The sequence below is a fragment of the Poecilia reticulata genome, chromosome 13 (genome assembly GCF_904066995.2).
Source record: "Poecilia reticulata chromosome 13, P_reticulata-male-v2, whole genome shotgun sequence".
In the NCBI taxonomy this organism is placed as follows: Eukaryota; Metazoa; Chordata; class Actinopteri; order Cyprinodontiformes; family Poeciliidae; genus Poecilia; species Poecilia reticulata.
In genome coordinates this window covers 25,713,165-25,734,314 of record NC_088842.1, presented here as the reverse complement: position 1 = coordinate 25,734,314, position 21,150 = coordinate 25,713,165, and the positions used below count along the sequence as shown (strand labels likewise).

Genomic DNA, 21,150 nt, shown 5'->3' with positions numbered 1-21,150 from the left:
GACATGATGCTTTCACTTCTATGTTTAACAGCTGGAATGGTGTTCCCAGGTTTTTGCCAAATCCTTCAGTTTTACTTCCATGAAACCAGAGATTGTGGCTAACAAATACAATCTTGTTCCTGAGAACGTTTTCAAACAGTAATTTGACTTTTTTATGCCACTTTTGGGGGCTGCACAGTGGCGCAGGTGGTAGAGCTGTTGCCTTGCAGCAAGCAGGTCCTGGGTTCAATTCCCGGCCTGGGGTCTTTCTACATGGAGTTTTGCATGTTCTCCCTGTGCATGCTGGGTTCTCTCCAGGTACTCCTCCTGCAACCCAAAAACATGTCTGTCAGGTTAATTGGTCTGTCTAAATTGCCCCTAGGTGTGAGTGTGTGTGTGCATGGTTGTTTGTCCTGTGTGCCTCTGTGTTGCCCTGCAACAGACTGGCGACCTGTCCAGGGTGAACCCCCCCTCTCGCCCAGACGCTAGCTGGAGCACCAGCACCCTCCAACCACTGAGGGACAAGGGTGTAAAGAAATGGGATGGATGGATGTCGCTTTTGGAGTAATTTAGCCTATGTCAACATGAATGAAAAACACTAATATTAAGTTCAGCCAGCATATTGACAATGTCTTTTCCTTTAGTTCTGACGTTAATACACATTTTGCACCAAACACATTTTGTCTACCACACGACCCCTTATGAAAGCCACAAATCTCAGTTCTTGTTCCTTCTTCCTTCCTTGCTGAGTAGCAGGAAGGATCAGTGAATTTCGTTATTGGCTCAAATACATCCACAGATGTGGCTTTTGCTAAAGACCAATCCGTACTCTGTAAGAACAGAATTTGTTTTTCTGCAAGAACCAGAACTGGATGATACAATCCAAAATCAGATCTCATTTGAGGCTGGGGGGAGGAGGCTGTTTCATTATGCCATAACCATTTTTATTGAAATACGACCATGATCAATAAAAATTAATGAACCAAGGTGAGGTTAACAGGTTGATGAGATTTGCAACATATCTACGTGATAATATTTTTGATAAATATTTATCAGAGATGTGGCTTCTGTAGTGGACAAGGTAATAATATAATGAAACGGCTGAACAGTTTGACAAGTTCACAAATGAAACTTTTGTCATCTAACATGGCCTTCAAAACTAAGAAAAGATAATACTTAGGCTATGTTGATAGCAATATTCATAATCAACATCTAACTATCTAGTCTTAAATCATAAATAAATATTGTTGTCAAGTCCTAATTTTAATGACAACAAAAGACTTAATTTAAAATTAAAAGCAATTTCAGATGTTAAAATTGACCTCAGTCTTTCTTTGCTGTTGTGTTTAAACTGAAACAGAGTAAGCTTACTGTGGCTTATTATCAGTACTGTGGCTCATTATCAGTAATATTTATATCTGTTTATCTCTTCTCATTTGAGCTACTTAAACATCTACGACCTGCATCTTCAAAACCTCAGACTCCCAAATATAACAACAGGTTCTAGTGTAATGTTGCATGTGTTTTAATTATTCTATTTATAGTAATTATTGTTTAAAGTTAATGTCTATATTTCTATGTTTGGTATCTAGGTGTGAATAAAATGCAGTAGGATTGATACTGAATGGTCCCACATGTTTATTAAATTAATCCCTGCTTTGTATTTTGTTGAATCTACCATGAAGCAGTATTTCCATATTTGTGCTGTAGAACAATGCTATGTGATGTATACACTGAAGTTTCTTTAATATACTTAGTTGTGAGCAGTGATTATTAGGGGTTTACCACAATAATGCCACAAGAACACACCCACACGCACACACACAACACACCACGCACACACACCCAGATGTCAGATAAGGGAGAAACCCTGTTCCTTTAACCCTGCTGAAACATGCAACTCTAAAATCTCCACACTATCACATGAATTTTCAGAATGACTTATGGGCCTTGCAGTTTTTTACCTACCAACTTATTATCATAAGGTCATGTTCTGGAGCAGCGGGAGTTGGGATTCTCACCAGTGCCGAACATTGCAGATGTTTCTGAAACAGTCCGAGGCCAGCTGTTGGAATGTTTTCCCACCGCATGAGAGGCAAGGCCAGCAGCACCACTGGCTGCCCCAATGGCTCACGTGACCCAGCTCATGTGACCAAAGGGAACCAGAGCTGGCGGTTTGGCAGCTGATCGTCGTCTACAACGGTCATCTCACCGGCCGTCCCAGCCAAGCCTGGCCACTGATCTGTAGCCAGACAGAGAAAGGAGGCAAGTGTCAGCCACATCAAACACCGGAGTCTCCCACTTGGGTTGGGATGAACAGCTGAAAACACACAGTGCTGTAGGCAAACCGAGGTCACTGTCACAGACACAACATCTATATGCTTCTATCATGCACACCTCAACAGCTTTTCCAGTCTTAGAGTTTACCTGCTGCAGACTGAAGAGACGCTGATGAGGTAATCATCAAAAGAACAAGGTCAACTGCAGCAAGCAATTAGTGCTGACATACATGTCTAAATATCTCTAAAATTGGCTGCCAGATAAGATTGAGCCCTCTGCTCTACCGGCACTGACAAGCATTAACACATGGGTGTAAGTGTCTGGGCATGTTTACAAAAGATTTACTAATGATACATGTTTTACTCAACCAGTAAGAGGAAAGATTGCATCATCGCATAACAATTCCTCAGAATCCTGAAAAATCTTAAAAAAAGAGAAATCCCCAAATATCAAAAGCATGGATTTATCTCAGCTAAAACGTGATCACGATGATTAATCTGAGAAATGTACTTCTTTAACTATCTTAAAAGAGAGATTTTGATTAATAACTCTGAGGCGAGTTGTTTTAAATCAGGGATCAAGCAAATTTTAGCAAATACAATTTACAATAATTATTTCGATTGATATGACTGATATTTCCAATCATTCTTGGAAGTAGTGTGTTGCTTTTTGTAGAAATAAGGAAGAAACACTTTGACCTGACTCCTCTAGTGGTGAGACTTCCAATGCGGCGCGCTGCTGGAGACAACGCAGCAGGAAAGGTCAGAAAAACAACAGAGCGTAAAGTTCTGTCAGTTTTCTACAACTATACTTCTTAAGCTTTTTCTAAAAAAATATATGCCTTTCCAGAAAATGTCTGTTTGTCTGATAAAAGGCATTTTAAACAGTGGCACAACAGGACTTTAATTTTCTTCTAAAAAAACTAGCAAACAAAACATACATGTGTTTCATTTTAACTCAGAAATTGAAAATTTCAAATTAGAAGTTGGAAAAATAAGTACTTGAAATTCTGATAGAAACTTGAAGGTTTCTCTCCGTCCCAACGTTAAAATCCAATATGGCTGCCATGCATTTTAAACTTTTGTGCAAGCAAACCAATAATCAAATAATGGCCAATGATGACATAATGCTTTCCATATTTTAACATTCTTATCAACGTAAGTGGGAAAGTTGAATGTAGGAAGAAATTACTGGGAAATTATTTTAGTATTGGATCACTTAGTGATGTATTCAGAGAACAACGCTCCTGGGACCTACTTATGTTGTACAATATAATGAAGGTGGTCATGTTGCTGGCTTAACACATTCTTATATTAGTTATAAGAGTTATTGTGTTGCTGGTTTTAATATGTTATGGGGGTTTTACATTGTTGGTTCTCTAAAGTATCTTCAACTGAAACACATGAAGATGTGTTTGTATAATCTGCAATACAAAGATATCTCATTTAATCACACACACACACACACACACACCACACACACACACACCACACACACACACACCACACACACACACACACACACACACACTATAAATAACGCATGTGTCTAGCTGTAGATAATTTGTAATCGTGTCCTGAGAAACTTTTGACCTTGACAGTTCAACAGTTCATTTCATCTAACAGTTGCATTAGCATGCATAACCCCCTGAACAACAACATCAACCAACAACAACAGGAGCTGTTAGCATCTCGCGTGTAACTCCATTTCCCCTGTAGCCTCAGTGCCCCGGACCCTCCCTCTGTTGTGCGTTGCTCTGTCATGACAGACATGACAGTTATTAATCGCCTTCTCTTCCGCCTGCTCCTAACTGGACCCGACATGCAAAAAAAAAAAAAAGGGGCTGCCAGTCTGCAGCCGGAGGGCGCTCCGCTGCTAAAATTAGCAGCCCTCTCAATCAACAGGCTGATTTAGTGGGAGCAATGTGTGTGTTAACATGTGTGCTGGACTGTCTGAGTGCTGGGCGGATCAGAAGACTGATCCCTCTGGATTTCCTGTTCCTGTGGGATGCTGATTCTGTTCCTCATCAGTGATGAGAACTATTTTTCTTTATCTTCTGAAGGTTCAAAAAATAATGGCAAGTATAAAATCATACAAGTCACCTCCCCAATTCTACAAGTTGATACCCCCAATCCTTTCACTCCCTCCCAGATAACAACACACGGCCCCTAATACCAGCAGTAAAGCGAGTCGACCTTGACCTCATCAAAAGCTGGGTATTAGCTACCTTATCAGTGCCACGCTCCCCTGTCACCTGTCTACTTCCACACAGATCTTGATTATAAAATACAAGACAGTGACAGAGTGGTGTGGGTGTTGTCTCACTCATTTATCTCAACAGCTCCAGGTTTAGTTCTCATTATGGAGTTGTGGCTTCACATTAAGATGGGATATAGTCATGCTAGAATGTAAATACTTTATTTTCAAAGTATTTATTGATGAAGAATTTTCTCTGACTCTGACTTCATTTTAGAAATGTATTATTTTTATACAGTTTATTTGGGGTCTTTGCTGACACTACTCCCTGTTTTCTTTCATTGGATGTAATTAAACTTCTCTTTATTGTTTTATAGCCTTTGTTTTTACACCCTTGAATCCACCAATATCCAACCGTTGTGTTCTCTTACATGCAGTAGAAAGCTGCTTCTGCACTATCAAACAGAGCAATAGATGTAGGGGAGGTTGAGGGGAGCAGTTTTTTCTGTAATGTTAAGGTTGTTCCCATCATTAGAACAGCCAATACCAATACTCTTGAGATTGTGAGGAGGGTGTGAGCGGCACATATATAAGCATACAGGAACAAGTGATTCAGGTGAATAGGAATACATTTCTTTCTCAGTACCTCCTAGATGAATACTTTTTTCACATTCATTTCCACATTCACTTTTTGGGTCATAAAAGACATTTCCTTATGTACAATCATCAATTGTTGTTAATAGTTAGATAGTTCATAATAGATTTCCCTGGCAGAGTGACATCATGAGCACTGCGCTTCACCTTTAGCTTTTCTCTGTTTTACTAGAGCTTTATTCCTGAATTAGATTGGTGTCAAACTAAATCTAAAAATAGAAATATCAAAAGGTTTATGCATGAATACAAGGTTTGGTAATGTAGCACATGTTCACATGTGCTATCTTATTTCACTAAAGCCATATTTGTTTAGTTCAATAATTGCAATTAATTGTGAACTGTATACTTCATCAGTTTGCTGGCTGTATAAGCTCTGTAGCTCTCTGTGGTCCTGCTACCACCTGCAGAACGCACCGTTCCTGGTCAGAAACATCAATCAGAGTCAGAGGAACGTCCCAGCTCTGTCAGTCATAGGAAAACAACAGCACTCCACTCTCACTGCTTCAAACACTTTTTTAATTTCACAGTCAACTTTACATCAGTTTTTTGTAAAACATCTATAGTGTTCTCCACACGTGTGTGCGTATGTATGCGTGTGTACGTATGCGTGTGTGTGTATGCATAGATCCTTTCTGAGAGCCAGAATCAGTGAACATAAACAGATGGATGGAGGTCAATGGAGTGCAGGTGACCTTACAGCCATCAGCGTTCATACATCCAGCTCTCCTGACACTGACCTTGACCTCAGCTGCACATGCATACACACGCGCACACGCACACACACACACACACACACACACACCCACACAACACACACACACACCACACACACACACTTTATCAGAATTTCTTCAGTAGTTATACCTCGCTGTGAATGTCAACATTTGTCTTATTAAAATACATAAATATCTATAAAGATCATCTGTAAACTTAGGTAAGATGGCAGCATATACATTTACTTCAGCGTGGCATATCTGACATGGATGGAAATTGCTGAAGAAGAGATGAATACTTTTTTTTGTTGCTTTGAAACTGTTATTTTCCTCAACCAATGCCGTCTGGACTATTTTTCTGAGATTCGCTACGCGAGAGCTGCCGAGGTCCTTGGAGTAATGTCACATGCCCTCCTCCGCCTCACGCCTCCTCTGTTCTCTTCCTCGTCTCCCCTCACTCCTCATATCGCTGCGTCTTCTCTGACCTTCTGTCTGCCTTTTCTCCCATCCTCGCCGTCTTCAAGACACGGATAAGGAGCGTAGGAGAGGAACGCTGGCCTTGAGTGCCCACTCCAAGCCACAACAGCTCTCACACAGGTGCAGCTCACACACACAGCTATACTACCGTATCTCCTCACCACTCACTCTAAAGGTCTTGACTGCACAATATACTTTGTTGCAGATCCACTCCTCATGTTTTATATGTTTGCTCAGGTTGATTAACTCTTTCTTTAAGAGAAAGTTTTGCAGAAAGAGTTGATGTAGACGTCCAGCTCTCCCTGACTTGCTCCCTTTAACCTTGCCGAGCACACTACAATGCACACGCATGCAACTAACAGAGGGGTTTTAAAATAGCAAGCTGAACAGCAAGATAACATTTTATTTGTTTTCATCCTTGATTAAATACCACAGCTTTCATTTCTTCATATATGGTTTTATTTTGAATTTTCACACTCAAAATGTAATAACAGGAATATATATAGGCTAATTCTGGGCTCAAAACAAAAACATTATATATTATATATATATTTATATATATTATATATATATATATAATAGTCTGTCTTCTCACTCGTATTTCTGTGAAGCACTGATATTAATTACTATTTTTTATGTTTGTATTTGCCATATATGTCACGTTCATATTTCATATTTGAGTAAATAAAAATCTCTTGCTTTTCTTAAAAAGATCTGAAAGGGAATTTGTTTTCAGCCTAAATTGCGAAGTAAAGTAGAAAAAATCTGTTTTTGGTATTTAGAACAAAGAATAGAAAATTGAAAAATTTGAGAAGAATAATATTAAGATGTCTTGTCATTAACAAATGTGACTTTTATACTGCAAAAATGTCGGCTTCAAAATGTAAGCATTTATGAAACATGCATATCAGGAATAGTAATTTAAAAAATCCACAAACAATACAGACTGCCAAGTTTTGATTAAACTACAATAAAAGTGATTGTCATTGGTTTACTTTACTTCAGGAGAGTTAATATTAAACCCTTAAATTAATTGTGTTGCTAATTGGAATATTATTTTGGGATATACTTTTCTAAATACAATGTTAAATTTAAAGCTTGAATTAATAAATAGTTATTTTGTCTTCACTATTGTTCCTCTGATTATACATTAGAAAAAACAACAAAAAAACTATATCACTAAGTGGTATGTTTTGCACTATTTTTTTCCCTGTGCTATTGCATTATTTTCTAGAATTTTGCTTGTTATTCAAATTGTGATTTAGATCCTTATAGAAATAAGGAATTTCAGAATCATAACAGAGGTCTGAAGACACATAAGTTATGTTTCTAAAAGTGTAGAACTTCTTACTGATTTTGAGAAGGAATCACCTGTCTTCAGAATTCAGCAAAACTAATTCTAAATTAGTTTATACTTTCCAAATGCAATAAGGTTGATAAGCAAAAACACTTTAAAAAAACGTCTGTGAGCTTGAAATGATTTCATTTTATTCTGAGAAATGAAAGCCGAATTGTCTTCACAAAGTAACATTTTTGCAGGAAAGAAATCAGATTTGCTACACATTAAAAAGCTATTCTTAACTTTTATGCGCCGCTAAAATATCTCCTCATGGTTTGCATAGTGACACACACACACACACACACACACACACACACACACACACACACACACACACGCACATGCACGCATGCATCACTTTCTAATTGCCAGGATTCGGACTTGGAAATAACTTGTCAAACTATTTGTAACACATTGAACAGTTTCCAAGTCAAAGAATATCTGACATCCTCCTTCACCGTTCTGTATTTTTGATTCACCAGTTGTTTGAGGACATACATCCTCTTCACATTTTCTCGCTGTGCGTCCACTCTCTCTCTCTCACACACGCGCACGCACACGCACGCACACCTTTCCGTTTCACCCCGCTCTGAACCTGCTCTTCATTGACCGTGCAGAAAGCTAAATAAACATGTGTGGCGAGTCATTCCCAGTGTGCCCCGCTCCTCAACCACCCTGCCTGGCTCCTCACCCCCTGCATCACCTCTACAACCGCCTCCCCCCCTCACGCCCCTCCACCTCCATCCCGGCCCTCTTCTGCACTCAGGTTTCACCTCCCAGCTTCCTGCTGCTCCCAGTCGCACTGACACACACTCAGCCTATTGATGGAAACTGAAGCAATGGAACAAAAAGCACTTTTTTTCACGGCAGTGAGAATGTGAGAGACTTTCTTTCATTAAAAGTAAAGTTGGTGCATTAAATACTAAGACTGCTGGGAGGAAAGGCTGAAAAGTTACATGACTGGGATCCGAAATAGACTTCTGCACGGAGCTCAAACTCCAGAGAAGAGCCTCTAATCCTGTGTTCAGCCTCTGCGGCTGCAGGATTACTTTCTGTCAGCAGTGTGACAGCTGGGTACATCTGGTCGTGTAGGGGCCTCCTACATCTCAATCCACACGTCGTTTCGCCGGTGTCTGGGCCTCCGGACTCACTGCCACCGCTCACCTCATTACCGAGCGGGCCACACCTCCACCCGTCCACCTAATATCTAAATCTGACTGCAGATCATCGGGTTCTTCACGGAGCCAGTTGGGGGGCGGAGAGGGGAGGTGGGCGGCTGGGGCACTAGGGAGGAGAGGGGAAACAGGATCCTGGAGGACGGGTTGGTGCGTGGCACATGTGGTTGAATTAATAACTGCCTGGGTTGTGTGGCAAAGAGATGGAGGCCGGTTGTTTTTAGGGGGGCGGATTGTGGAGGCATGTGGAAAGCTTGTGGCTACTGTAAATTATGTGTATGTGTGTTTTCTCAAGAGAGAGAGAGCGAGAAAAAAAAGCAAAACCAAAGAGAAGTGACATCAATTTTTAGTCAATAATATTCCTATTGCATCTCTTTATGTATCTATGCAGAAATGTTTTTCAAACCACAAAACTCCACAGAAAAAAAAACACACCTTAGAGCATAGTCACATGACCAATCAGTGTCATAACAGGACAGTACGTTGGACTCTGTTCCTCATAAAATACCATTCTGCACAACTATATACTCACGTTATTTACATTTCAACTTAGTCATTTTCATGTAAAGCATTTTACTAGCGTTTTTGTAAGTCACATGTATTTGCACTGCAGCCATGGTGATTATATTAAACACTCCCAATTTGAGAGCCCTGAGTCGCAATAGTTGTTATGATGTCTACATGAAAAAGAAAAGCAAGAATGCAAAAGCAAGTGAATCAGAAAAGCAAGAAATGTTCCCACTGCTTCTGCAATTATGTGCTACATAATATTTCTTGGTTATTGTTATTATGATAATGTTATCTAAAACATCTATTCATTGTCATTTTAATTGTTATAGTTGAACCTGTGCAAAAACAGACTAAAAAACAGGTAAATTTTGTAATACCAATTTTCTTCTCTTCATCGGTGACAGTGTGCAGTTACTCCAATCACACAAAAACAACACGTGTTTTTATAATGTAAGTCAAATATAAAGACGCAACAAAATATTCTGGTTTGTGATTTTAAAAATGAAATATGCAATACTGTTGCTTGATCTTGAAATAGACAAAATTAATTTAATTGATCACCAAATCGATTACATGTTAAGAATCAACATGGGTATTTATTTACTGGAATATTAATGATAATAATAATTTAATTTCTTACTTGGTCAGAAAAATAATTTTTTAAAAACAAAATAACAGATGGATATTTAACACATAGCCTACTGCTTACGTCATTCATCTTAGTTTTTTTTCCTACACCATTTATACATACTTAGGTAAAGGGGGTAAAGTTAAATTTAAAAAAAACTTGCAAAGACCTATCGCTAAATAAAAAGTCTGGCTGGCGTGTGTTATTTTTTTCTTCCCCGCAAGCAGCGTTTGACTTCTCACCCAGACAGATTATCAGTCGATTCAGGAACACACTGTGATGGCAAGTCAGGAATGTGTGTAGGCTAGGCAGAGCCGAGACGCAAAGAAGATAAATTCTAACGGCAGCCAGTTTCTGATTTAAATTTATAGTACGAATGAATGTGGGATTTCTGTTGCTCTTCTAAATGAAGGCAAACGTTATACTGGTGATAGACATTTAAATGCTGTCAGATGTGGTAGCACAGTGCCATCTGGTGATTTAAAGGTAAAATGTGGGATTTCCTTCTTTTTTCAGATAATTCCTTCATGTAATTCTTGACAAATATATAAATGTTTGTTTTTTATGGTGTATTGTAATGTCCTAATAATTATTCTGCAGGTATAATTGGTGCGTTGGGTCTAATTAAGCTTTTGATGCAAGACGTTTTAGCTGTTTATATAAATTTGCATACATTTTTCGGGATCCTTTTTGAATGTGGCATTGGATGATTTTTCCCCTTATCTCAGATGTAGCAGATCATCCTCTGCCACGATATGTGTGAGAAAATAACTTTCCCACAGCTTCTCTGTTCCAGACTACGTAATAGGTATCTTTCCTAGCAATCAACCAGTAGCTGGTCCAGAGTGGACACCTGCTCCATAGTTGGACTTTTCTATCATCATGTTTTGAGGCACAAGGTTACAGAGAATGTTCAAAATAGATCTGTGTTTATGACTCAACCACTGCAAATGCACATGACAATAATAACACACTACAAAATTTCTGAAGAAATTTAAAACGGGCCTGCCAAAGTGTGCCAGTCGATTAGGGCAGAGCGTTCTGATCTGACACGATCTGAGGCACTGATGCTGAAAATTAGCAACAGTGCTAACCAAAATGTAGCCATTAGAAGTCATATCACAAGAATGTTGGCTAACATGGATGTAATCCATTCAACACATCAAAAATGAGCTAAAATGTTAATTTTAGCTGTAAGGCTAATGTTAGCATGAGGACTATCACTAGCATGTTGAGTGACTAGCATGCCGATACTACCAGTAAGATGAGGGTTACAACTATTATGTTGACTGACATAAAACTGCTTCATTCAGTGTGCAAACAGTAGTGTACAAGTTAAAATAAGCAAAAATGCTAAAGTAAGGTTACATGGTGTTGGTAGCATGCGGGGTATCACTAGCACGTTGATTTACCTTGACTTGCTCCATTCACGATGGTAAACAAAGCTAATAAGTTTTTTACTAATTACGTCTCCATGGTTACTCCATATACCAACAGAAGTAATCGCACACTTCACAGGATCGAGCCGCACATTTCAATAAGGGGGCGGGGGGTTTAAGTGAAGAAGTGATTTCTATTCAATGCATAGGAGGCAAAGCTCACCTGTGCATTGCTGTGGCAGGCCGATAAAGTCATTTTCCAAAGATCGCACGCTGCATTTCAAAGCCTGGGATTTATCCTGAGGAATATTTTGTTTTCTAAGAACCAGATAGTTTTCTTGCCCTGCCCCAAGGGCGTAGGAACAAGTTTATCATTGGGGGGGGGGACACATATCGGAAACCTGAAAGATCCGTAAACAGCTTGAGCAAAAATGTCAAACAATGGTGTCATCAACGTGTTACTCTAATCTGACCCCTTGTAACGCGTAATCTAACGTGTTACTATTTACAATCCAATAATCAGATTAAAATTAGTATCCAAGTTAAGTATTTGTGATTATTTTTAGAAAACACATATTGTTACTGTCTTCTTTTTCCTTGGGGAGATAGGTTTCATATGTAACACCAGCTACACAAACGTAAACGATGGAGGGAAAAGAGATGCACATTTTCTAGCTGATGGTTAAATTTTTTATTGAGTGATCAAATTACTCTTTCAAAGTAACTATGCCATCCATGGCAATAAACTACCTACACTATAAATCATATGTGTGTAGACCTGTCACAATAACAAATTTTGATTTTTGATAAACAAGATTATTGTTGTTTTTAGACCCTTTTTAAGTAATACATGTTAATGGGAAAATTATAATGCAAGAACACAATCTGAAAGATCAGTAAACTTAAAATTATAATGAACATTTAACACTGCAACTGGAAGGCATTTCAAATATCCAAAACAAATAAACAAAACAACAAATACAATGAATTTTGAAGTCTTTGCAAATACAATTTTTCATCAAAAAAGGTTTAGCTGAGACCAAAGCACCAACCTGAAAGTTTTTATCATACAGTTTTTTGTAGAAAGAAAGAGAAATAAAAAGAGAAGTGATAAATCATGCCAATGGAAATTATTGAATCTGTTTTAATTTGTCATGAGCACGGAGTTCATTTCATTGTGCGCGTGAAGCGGACACGCAGCGGCAGGAGCTGACGCCGCCGCATGCGCAGCGTGTAGCAGCGCCTCGTGCATCTCTGGATCATTGCAACTCGGTGCGGATCACGCGCGCCGCTCTCCGAGGCGGCTCCAATTTAAACCTTAACTATAAACCTTGGGACTGGTACAGTTTATAATCAGTTAACTCACACATTGTAATTAACATTAGAGTTGCTACCTGCAACTACCCTGGGTCCCTGGCTGGGCTGGCAGTTTTGGCGGGTCTGAATCGCTGCCAACAAAAAACTCTGCTTCATCTCCAAGACGATGAACAAAATGTGTCCAGTTTTCGGCTTTTCCTTGCTCTCTTTTTTCCATCCTTCTCACTTTGCCGCTCCACTCCAATTCAAAAGAGCAGAACAAATTTTATGTTTTTTGAACAATAACCATTTTTGTTGCTAAGAGATGAGTATGTTTACTGGTAACCAAATGCCACGAAGTGAACTTCAGATTTTTACTTTTGCAAAATTTGCCGACTGTAAACGTCTTATATCTAATCATCCATCCATCCAAACGTCTTATATCTAATCAGCAGGGGTGGAGAAAGTACTCAAAAAATGTACTTAAGTAAAAGTACAAATACACAGACAAAAATGTACTCAAGTAAAAGTAAAACTACCACATTAGCATTTGTACTTAAGTAAAAGTAAAAAAGTACTGGCTTTTAAAAATACTTAAGTATTAAAAGTAAAAGTGCTTGCTGAATGGATTACCTAATCGCTAATATCATTAAGTGTCCCGATCATATTTAATTTTAATACATTGGAAAACAACCTGCTGAATACTATTAATCAATCATTAATCATTTTGTCTAGATTAATGTCAAGTTGTCAAAACAAAGACATTTTCAATAATGTCAACTTTGTATTAAAAGTGTCATGATTTACTGAATGACGCTTTATGACAACAGTCATAAATATTTATGAAGACTTATTCATGTCCATGACAGATGTTTATGACGGTGTCATGTCAGTCTTATTCACCCGCCTTCAGTAAAGTGTTACCGGCTGGGTTTATGTAGCATTTGATTTTAACAAAATATTTATACCTGTATTTCATAAAAATAATGGTTGACTTTCGGCATTTATTTTGAAGTATGTTGATCCTGTTTACAACTATGATTTTCATGTTCAAAAGCAATTTTTTTATGTTCCATCTTATAGTAATAACTTAACAAAACTGTTTATTTGACTTCAAAGACTAGAGTCGAGATTGCTTTACATTTAATTTATACATTGAAAATTTGTATAGTAAAATGCAATAAATTAGTTGTGATGTACAGAAGATAAACATTAGCAAGCTCAAGAATATGTTTAGCTCTTAATATATAATAGTAAAGGTTAGTTATAAAGACTAGATGACGTCAATTTATGGTCTTAAATTGCAAAATAAAGTCTGCAAATTGATTGTAGAATGGTTTCATTTTTACATCACTTTGCATGAGATACTTTCAAACTAAGTGTTTTGTGTTCTACAACTACATTTCCTGTGGACTTAGAATTTAATTTTGTTTCAAAATTATGTTAATAATATATTAAATACATTAACTGTAATATATTTTACACTATAATTAACATATGGTATAGAATACAGACTTCAATGGTATTTGGAAATGTCCAAGGTTTTTTAAAAAGTTTGTGAATGCATCACAAAAAACAGAGTAAAAAGAGAGAATTTCAGTTTTGGGTTAACAAAATATTGGTAAATTTGACATAAAAAAAACCCTGTTAAAATAAGGAAAATATTTTGATGGAAATACTGAAAAAAAAAAAATACAGAAAATGTCCTGTTAATTCTCTGCCATGATATTTTCAGTGTTTTTTACAGAATTTCCATCAGAAGTTTCCCGTAATTTAACAGTATTTTATTTCAAAGTTTTCCATGAAAAAATAGGGAAATATCCTGGTAATTTCTGCCAGTACACTTTCTTGTTTTTTATGGAATTTCAGCAGAATTTTTCCATAATTTAACAGTTTTTTCCCCAATAATTTAACATGAACAAACTGTTAAATTATGGCCCACCACCACTTCAGGTGACATTTCCCATATTCTCAAACTCAAAGCTTGACATGTATGGGGCAACGTGATAGTTCATCTACTGACTGACTACATAAACTAAAAGCTGAATCATAGATATTTTTAATAAGCGTATTTGTGAGCCTGCCTCTTTTTATTAAATTGAAATTAATTTTAGATTTTTGTATGACTTTTTCTCAGATTAACTTAGAAAACGAGTTGTTATTATTACAGGTTAGTTTTCTAAACAACAAAAAAGTAACTGCTAGGGAAGCTCAAAAATAAAAAATTGGACTGATATTGATATCCGATAGTAACACTGCTGTTATGCCAGATTAACCAAAACTTTATTTTGTCAATTTTTTTTATATGATTACTCGATTAATCGTAAGAATAATCGATAGATTACGCGATTACTAAAATATTTGTTTACAATAGCCCTAATTATATAAATAAAATAGCATTTATAGGTGGATCGGGGGGATTAATTCTCTCCTTCGCCCCCTCCTTCTACAGCCAGACCTCCTCCCCCTTCTTGCAATTTGCTGTCCGGCCGCCCCCCCACCCAGCACTCAACGGTACGCTTGACCGGCCCCACCCTCTTTGACCCCTCACATCTACCTCTACATTGAAGGGGGCTAGTGCACCTCTCATGGTACACTAGCCCCCCCAATGTCTCTCCTTCACCCCCCCCTTCTACAGCCAGACCTCCTCCCCCTTCTTGCAATTCGCCGTCCGGCTTTCCCCCCACCCCCCTCCCCCCCAGCACTCAATGGTATGCTTGACGGGCCCCACCCTCTTCGACTCCTCACATCTACCTCTGCATTGAGGGGGGGCTAGTGCACCTCTCATGGTACACTAGCCCCCCAATGTCTCTCCTTCGCCCCCTCCTTCTGCAGCCAAACCTCCTCCCCCTTCTTGCAATTCTCCGTCCGGCCGCCCCCCCCAGCACTCAATGGTATGATAGACTGGCCCCACCCTCTACGACCCCTCACATCTACCTGTACATTGAAGGGGGGCTAGTGCACCTCTCATGGTACACTAGCCCCCCAATGTCTCTCCTTCGCCCCCTCCTTCTGCAGCCAAACCTCCTCCCCCTTCTTGCAATTCGCCGTCCATCCGCCCCCCCAGCACTCAACGGTACGCTAGACCGGCACCACCCTCTTTGACCACTCACATCTACCTCTACATTGAGGGGGGGCTAGTGTACCTCTTATTGTACACTAGCCCCCCCACAATGTCTCTCCTTCGTTCAATCCTTCGCTTCCCCCTCCTCTCTAACGATACGTCAGCCCCCCACCTTCTCTCCTTCTTCTTCGAACCCCTTCTAGCCTCCCAGTGGGCCATCGTTCCCTCGGCCTCCAATTCTGATTCTTCGGGTTAATCTACCCGTCTTTCTCTCACTGTAACAACAGATGACTAATGGTTTCCGGTATTCTCAGGTTGAAAACTTGTAAGCAACCTTTAAGGCCATAATCATCCGCTCTGGTAAGATGCGAAGTTCTTCTGAGGAACAGTTTTGATACTTCTGACAAGGTGTCACTAGGTTGGTGAGATTAGGCATGAGGACTCAGAGGTCTGTCGTGAGTCGGAGACAGGTCCTGACTCAGAGACAGGTCATAACTCTGTGGCAGGTCCCGACTCTGAGGCAGGTCCCGTCTCTGAGGCGGGTCCTGACTTGGGGACGGGTCCCGACTCTGAGGCAGGTCCCGTCTCAGAGGCAGGTCCCGTCTCAGAGGCAGGTCCCGTCTCAGAGGTAGGTCCCGTCTCAGAGGTCGGTCCCGTCTCAGAGGTCGGTCCCGTCTCAGAGGCAGGTCCCGTCTCAGAGGTCTGTCCCGTCTCAGAGGTCTGTCCTGACGCTGAGGCGGGTCCTGACTCTGAGGCGGATCCTGACTCGGAGACGGGTCCAGGGACGGGTCCTGACTCGGAGACGGGTCCCATCTCAGAGGCAGGTCCCGTCTCAGAGGCAGGTCCTGTCTCAGAGGTCGGTCCCGTCTCAGAGGTCGGTCCCGTCTCAGAGGTCGGTCCCGTCTCAGAGTTCTGTCCTGACTCGGTGACAGGCCACGACTCTGAGGCGGGTCCAGACTCTGAGGCGGGTCCAGACGCTGAGGCGGGTCCAGACGCTGAGGTGGGTCCAGACTCTGAGGCGGGTCCAGACTCTGGGGCGGGTCCAGACTCTGGGGCGGGTCCTGACTCTGGGGCGGGTCCTGACTCTGAGGCAGGTCCTGACGCTGAGGCGGGTCCAGACGCTGAGGCGGGTCCAGACTCTGAGACAGATCCTAACTCGGAGATGGGGACGGGTCCTGACTCGAGGATGGGTCCTGACTCTGAGACGGGTCCCGTCTCAGACGTCTGTCCTGACTCGGTGACGGGATCTGACTCTGAGGCGGGCCCTGACTCTGAGTTCGGCCCTGACTCCTCCAAGTCAGTACCAACCTCTGAGTTGATCAAATTTAGAGGCCCAGCTAAGTGTGGACTAAACACAACATTTGATCCATTCTTGGTGGGCTCTTGCCTCTCTTCTTCATCTGGATTGTCTCCACAACCCGCAGCCTTTTTGATGAGGTCCCATGCCTTTTGGAGAAAGGTGTCTTTGAGATTGATTTTTCTCGGTCGTGCAAGGGTTCTTTTAAAGCATTCCACAACCTTGTGAATCACTATTGGGTTGTTGCTTTTAATCATTTTGAAGAGCAGTTCTCTAACTGCGTCTTCATTGCCCCACAGAAGTTGCAGGATGTCTCGGCAGGCTTTTTTTTCCATTTTGTCATAAAAGACAAAATCTATGTCCTTGACTTCTTTCCATATTTTTGGAGCAAGCTTTCTCTGGACCGGTTCGGTGTGCTTCCTTTTGTAATGCCCATAGCTAGATCTGTAACTGGACTTATAAATCAATCTCCATAGAATATTTTGAACCATAATTCTCCTTTCATCTTCTGTTCCACGTCTGAATCCCATCCTGTTTGCGTCCCTCAAAAATTGTTCAGGGTCCATGGTTGCCTGAGTATAATCTTCACTCAGGCAGTTTTCATCTGCGTACAAGTCTTCAGTTGGAAAAAAAGTCTTTCGGATCTTTCTTTTGGTAGACGTGAACATTTTCTCTTTAGGAACAGGATTCTCCAGATGCTTTTTGAATTTTTCCACGATGACTTGGTGTCCTTCTGGGTAATCCAGTAGTGCGATTAAATGCAGTCCACTGGCAAAGTGGAATGCATCTCTCGCAAGACTCTGGAAAATCCTTTCACCAAGTTCTTCTGAAATCTCCGAGAGTACGTTCACATTTATATCTCCAGTTTTTCTCAAAAGCAATTTCAAAATTTTGCTATGTTGTTCCTCAAAGACTTGTCGGACAAGATGCAGAGTTGGTCCATCTGCAGCCTTTTCTATCACTTCCCACAGAAGTTCACTGAGAAAGTTTCTCTTTTTGTAATCTGGGCTTCTTTGACCAGGATGAACTTTGCTGGACAATGTCTTTTTCACTTTCGTCCAAAAAGAAACCTTAGGTTTCACATCCATTTCTCTCTCTGGGCTTTCGTCGTTCATCTTTATTGTGCTGAGCTAAAACGTCCAAATGAATCTCAAGTTGACTGACTTGTTAACCGATTTGTGGTAACTGATCAGAGAATTAACTGATCAGTTGGTGATGTCATGGACTCTATGACATCATAAAGTCATCCTCAGAAGGGCCTCATGACACAGACATCATTTGAAGTCATGCTGATGACGTCATTGTAAGCAGCATGGCAACTGTTGCTAAGGGTAAAAATAGCACGCAGTGAGCATGCGCTGTGAAAAAAAAACAATCTGTGGGCACTAGATGCATTATTCCTGCAAGTCTGAACTGGCAGTGATTTGTGCAGCTTAACAGGAGGGGCCAGGGAACAATTGGCCCCTCCACTTACCGCCCACCCATTTTTATTTGTTATTTGGGTTCCATCTCCTAATAGGCATAGAGCAAATGTCAGTGGAACCACAACATGACCTGGGCCGGTCTATCAGTCAAACAAACCTCTTGTGATGCCCACTGGTGTGTGAAAAAAAAGTGAAAAAGGAGCATTTAAATGTCTATGGGATAATAATAATAATAATAATAATAATAATAATAATAATAATAATAATAATAATAATAATTTACTTGTTAACAGGGGTTAAAGACGATGGGTGCAGTAACGGTGTTTCACCGGTATGTGGTGCATGGGAACTCTGAGCTGCCAGTTGCTCTTAATACATTAGAAATGTGCCATTTTAATGAACAATGCCACAGATAAAGCATATTTTTATTATGTTTACTCTCTGTAACATGGTTTAGACTTAGATATGTGATTCTATGCATCATAATTTCAGGGACGGAAACATCTTGTCTCCTGTCCTAACATAACATGAACTTCACTTTTTTTTGCTACTAGTAGCTTTTATTTTTTAAAGAAATCCAACAGAAAGGGGATGGAAAGAAGGTGGGTGGGAGAGGACAGGCAACCAAGGAGCCAGTAGCAGAGTTGTAGTCAAGGTCACCGACCCAAGACCAAGTCAAGACCAGCACCCCGCGCTACGTGACACAAAAAAATTAACTTTTACTTATCAAAATTGCTTCTCAAATTGATCTGAAAGATCCACTTTCCCATAAAAAACTAGTTATTAAATACGTAGAGCTTAAATAAATGCAATCAGTAAAGATCCGTCCAGAAGAATCGGATCGTTCCTGAATGTACCAGCGTTGTCCCATATGTGCGACACCTCAGTCAAAACCTCCACACAATAATTCAGCGCATGAGTGACAACTTTTTTTCATGCAGATGCAACATGTGTGTCTACGTCAGTACAGCTAGCTTTGCTAGCATCACGTCCACAGATCTTACCTTTCTTTAAGCTTTCCTTCCAAATGACGCTAAAAGTTGGATGAAGTCCCCACCATCTGTGAAAGCGAAGCGCTGCTGATTTTACATGTCGCCATATCTTATGATTTATGCAGCGCTATTATATTACTGATGATTAGACTCGCTCAGAGGAAACCACTGCGCATGTCTGGAGCTTCGCGTGCGAGTAAAGGTGGAGGCGATGGGTGACAACAGACACGTAAGTTACGATATTGCTCGGATTTTAAGGCGCCACCTTACGTTCCTGAACTTCACATTTTAACGGAAAAAAAGAGCAACGCGACTTGGATGTAACGAGTAACGCGACAGTTTTGTAGAAATGTAGTGAAGTAGAAAGTACAGATACTTACTGTAAAATGTAGTGGAGTAAAAGTAGAAAGTCCCCATTATTAAATCTACTTAAGTAAAGTACAGATACACGAAAACTCTACTTAAGTACAGTAACAAAGTACTTGTACTTCGTTACTTCCCACCACTGCTAATCAGGTAAGCATTATTTCGAAAGAGTTTATGTTTTATAAACTATATAACTTGTTAATTTGGTTTTAAGAGATAAGCGGGGTATTTTTCTTGGCAACGAACTGCCACAAAGTCTAAATCGAGATTTTTACTTTTGTGTTGAATGTGTTTAATACATTTATGACCAATTACAAAAAAAAAAAAACTATTCTGCAAAATTCACCAACTGCACAATTCTTGTTAGTGTAAAATAAGTGGTATTTCAAAAGAGCAGGAGAAACATTATATATTTTTATCAATAAGAATTTTTGTTGCTACGCTGTTAATCTGTTGCTAAGAGATGATCGCGTTTTCTGGTAACCAAGTTCCAGCATTTGCAGCATTGCAAATGCTAGAAATAGTTATGGGATGTAAGCACTTCTGCACATCATGGTGCTTGTTAGAGAGCCCTAAATATTGTATGTTTATGTTATTTCCCTCAGTTACTCAACATATACTGTTACAGAAACTCACAGTTTCAGTGTTGGGGTCACATTGTATTTGGGAAACGTTTGATAGTTGTGCACATAAGAAAAAAATAATGTAGTTTACTGCTAAGTGAAACGCTAGTTAAAATCAAACCTACTTGGAGATACTCAGACAATGTGTATATATATTTATTCATATTTATATAAATTCCCTTCTCACGCTTCTGCAGGTGGACTCTTTCATCCACTGAGCTTGGGTCCTCTACCAGAGGCCTGGGAGCTTGAGGGTTCTGCGCAGTATCTTGGCTGTGCCTAGAACCTGACGTTTCCGGACTGAGCTGTCTGATGCTGTTCCTGGGATCTGTTTTAGCCACTGCTCCAGTTTGGGGGTGACTGCCCCGAGGGCCCCGATGACCACAGGCACTACCACAGATCCCTGCGCTCCTCGGCCCTGTAGACGCAGGGTGAATCCTAGCAACCTGCGGCCTCTTTGCCGGGAGCACCGGATGCCACCTGATGGTGTAGACCCGCCGATTTCTGCCAGGATCAGTTTGGTAAATGCCAGGTCGCTGACAAATAAAACTTTCGTCATTAGGGATTTCTTTACGTCTTATTGATTGGATGTTTTATTAACAGAATCATGGACAAGTGGTTTGGTGACTCCAGCATTTTTAATGAACTTGTACCGCGGAACTGCGGCTATTTTAATGCTCCAAAGATGTCAGGGTCCGGTGGAGGTATAGTGACTGTTTTTAAAAGCAGTTTTACTTGTAAACAGTTGCCTCTGGCCT

The 21,150-nt window shown here is 40.2% G+C and overlaps 2 long non-coding RNA genes across 2 annotated transcripts in view; one reads left to right on the top strand and one right to left on the bottom strand.

Annotated features, from left to right (window-relative positions):
• The window catches only part of LOC103474944 (uncharacterized), a 21,351-nt gene extending 9,925 nt beyond the window's left edge, over positions 1–11,426 (bottom strand). The window contains exon 1 of the long non-coding RNA XR_535261.2: positions 11,364–11,426. This is a non-coding gene — a long non-coding RNA (uncharacterized LOC103474944). The remainder of the gene's footprint in view (positions 1–11,363) is intronic.
• A 7,025-nt stretch (positions 11,427–18,451) lies between these two features.
• Positions 18,452–20,957, top strand: LOC145554546 (uncharacterized). Its single transcript, XR_014090521.1, has 2 exons — positions 18,452–19,632; positions 20,590–20,957. It is a non-coding gene; the product is annotated as an uncharacterized LOC145554546 (long non-coding RNA).
• Positions 20,958–21,150: the final 193 nt, after the last annotated feature.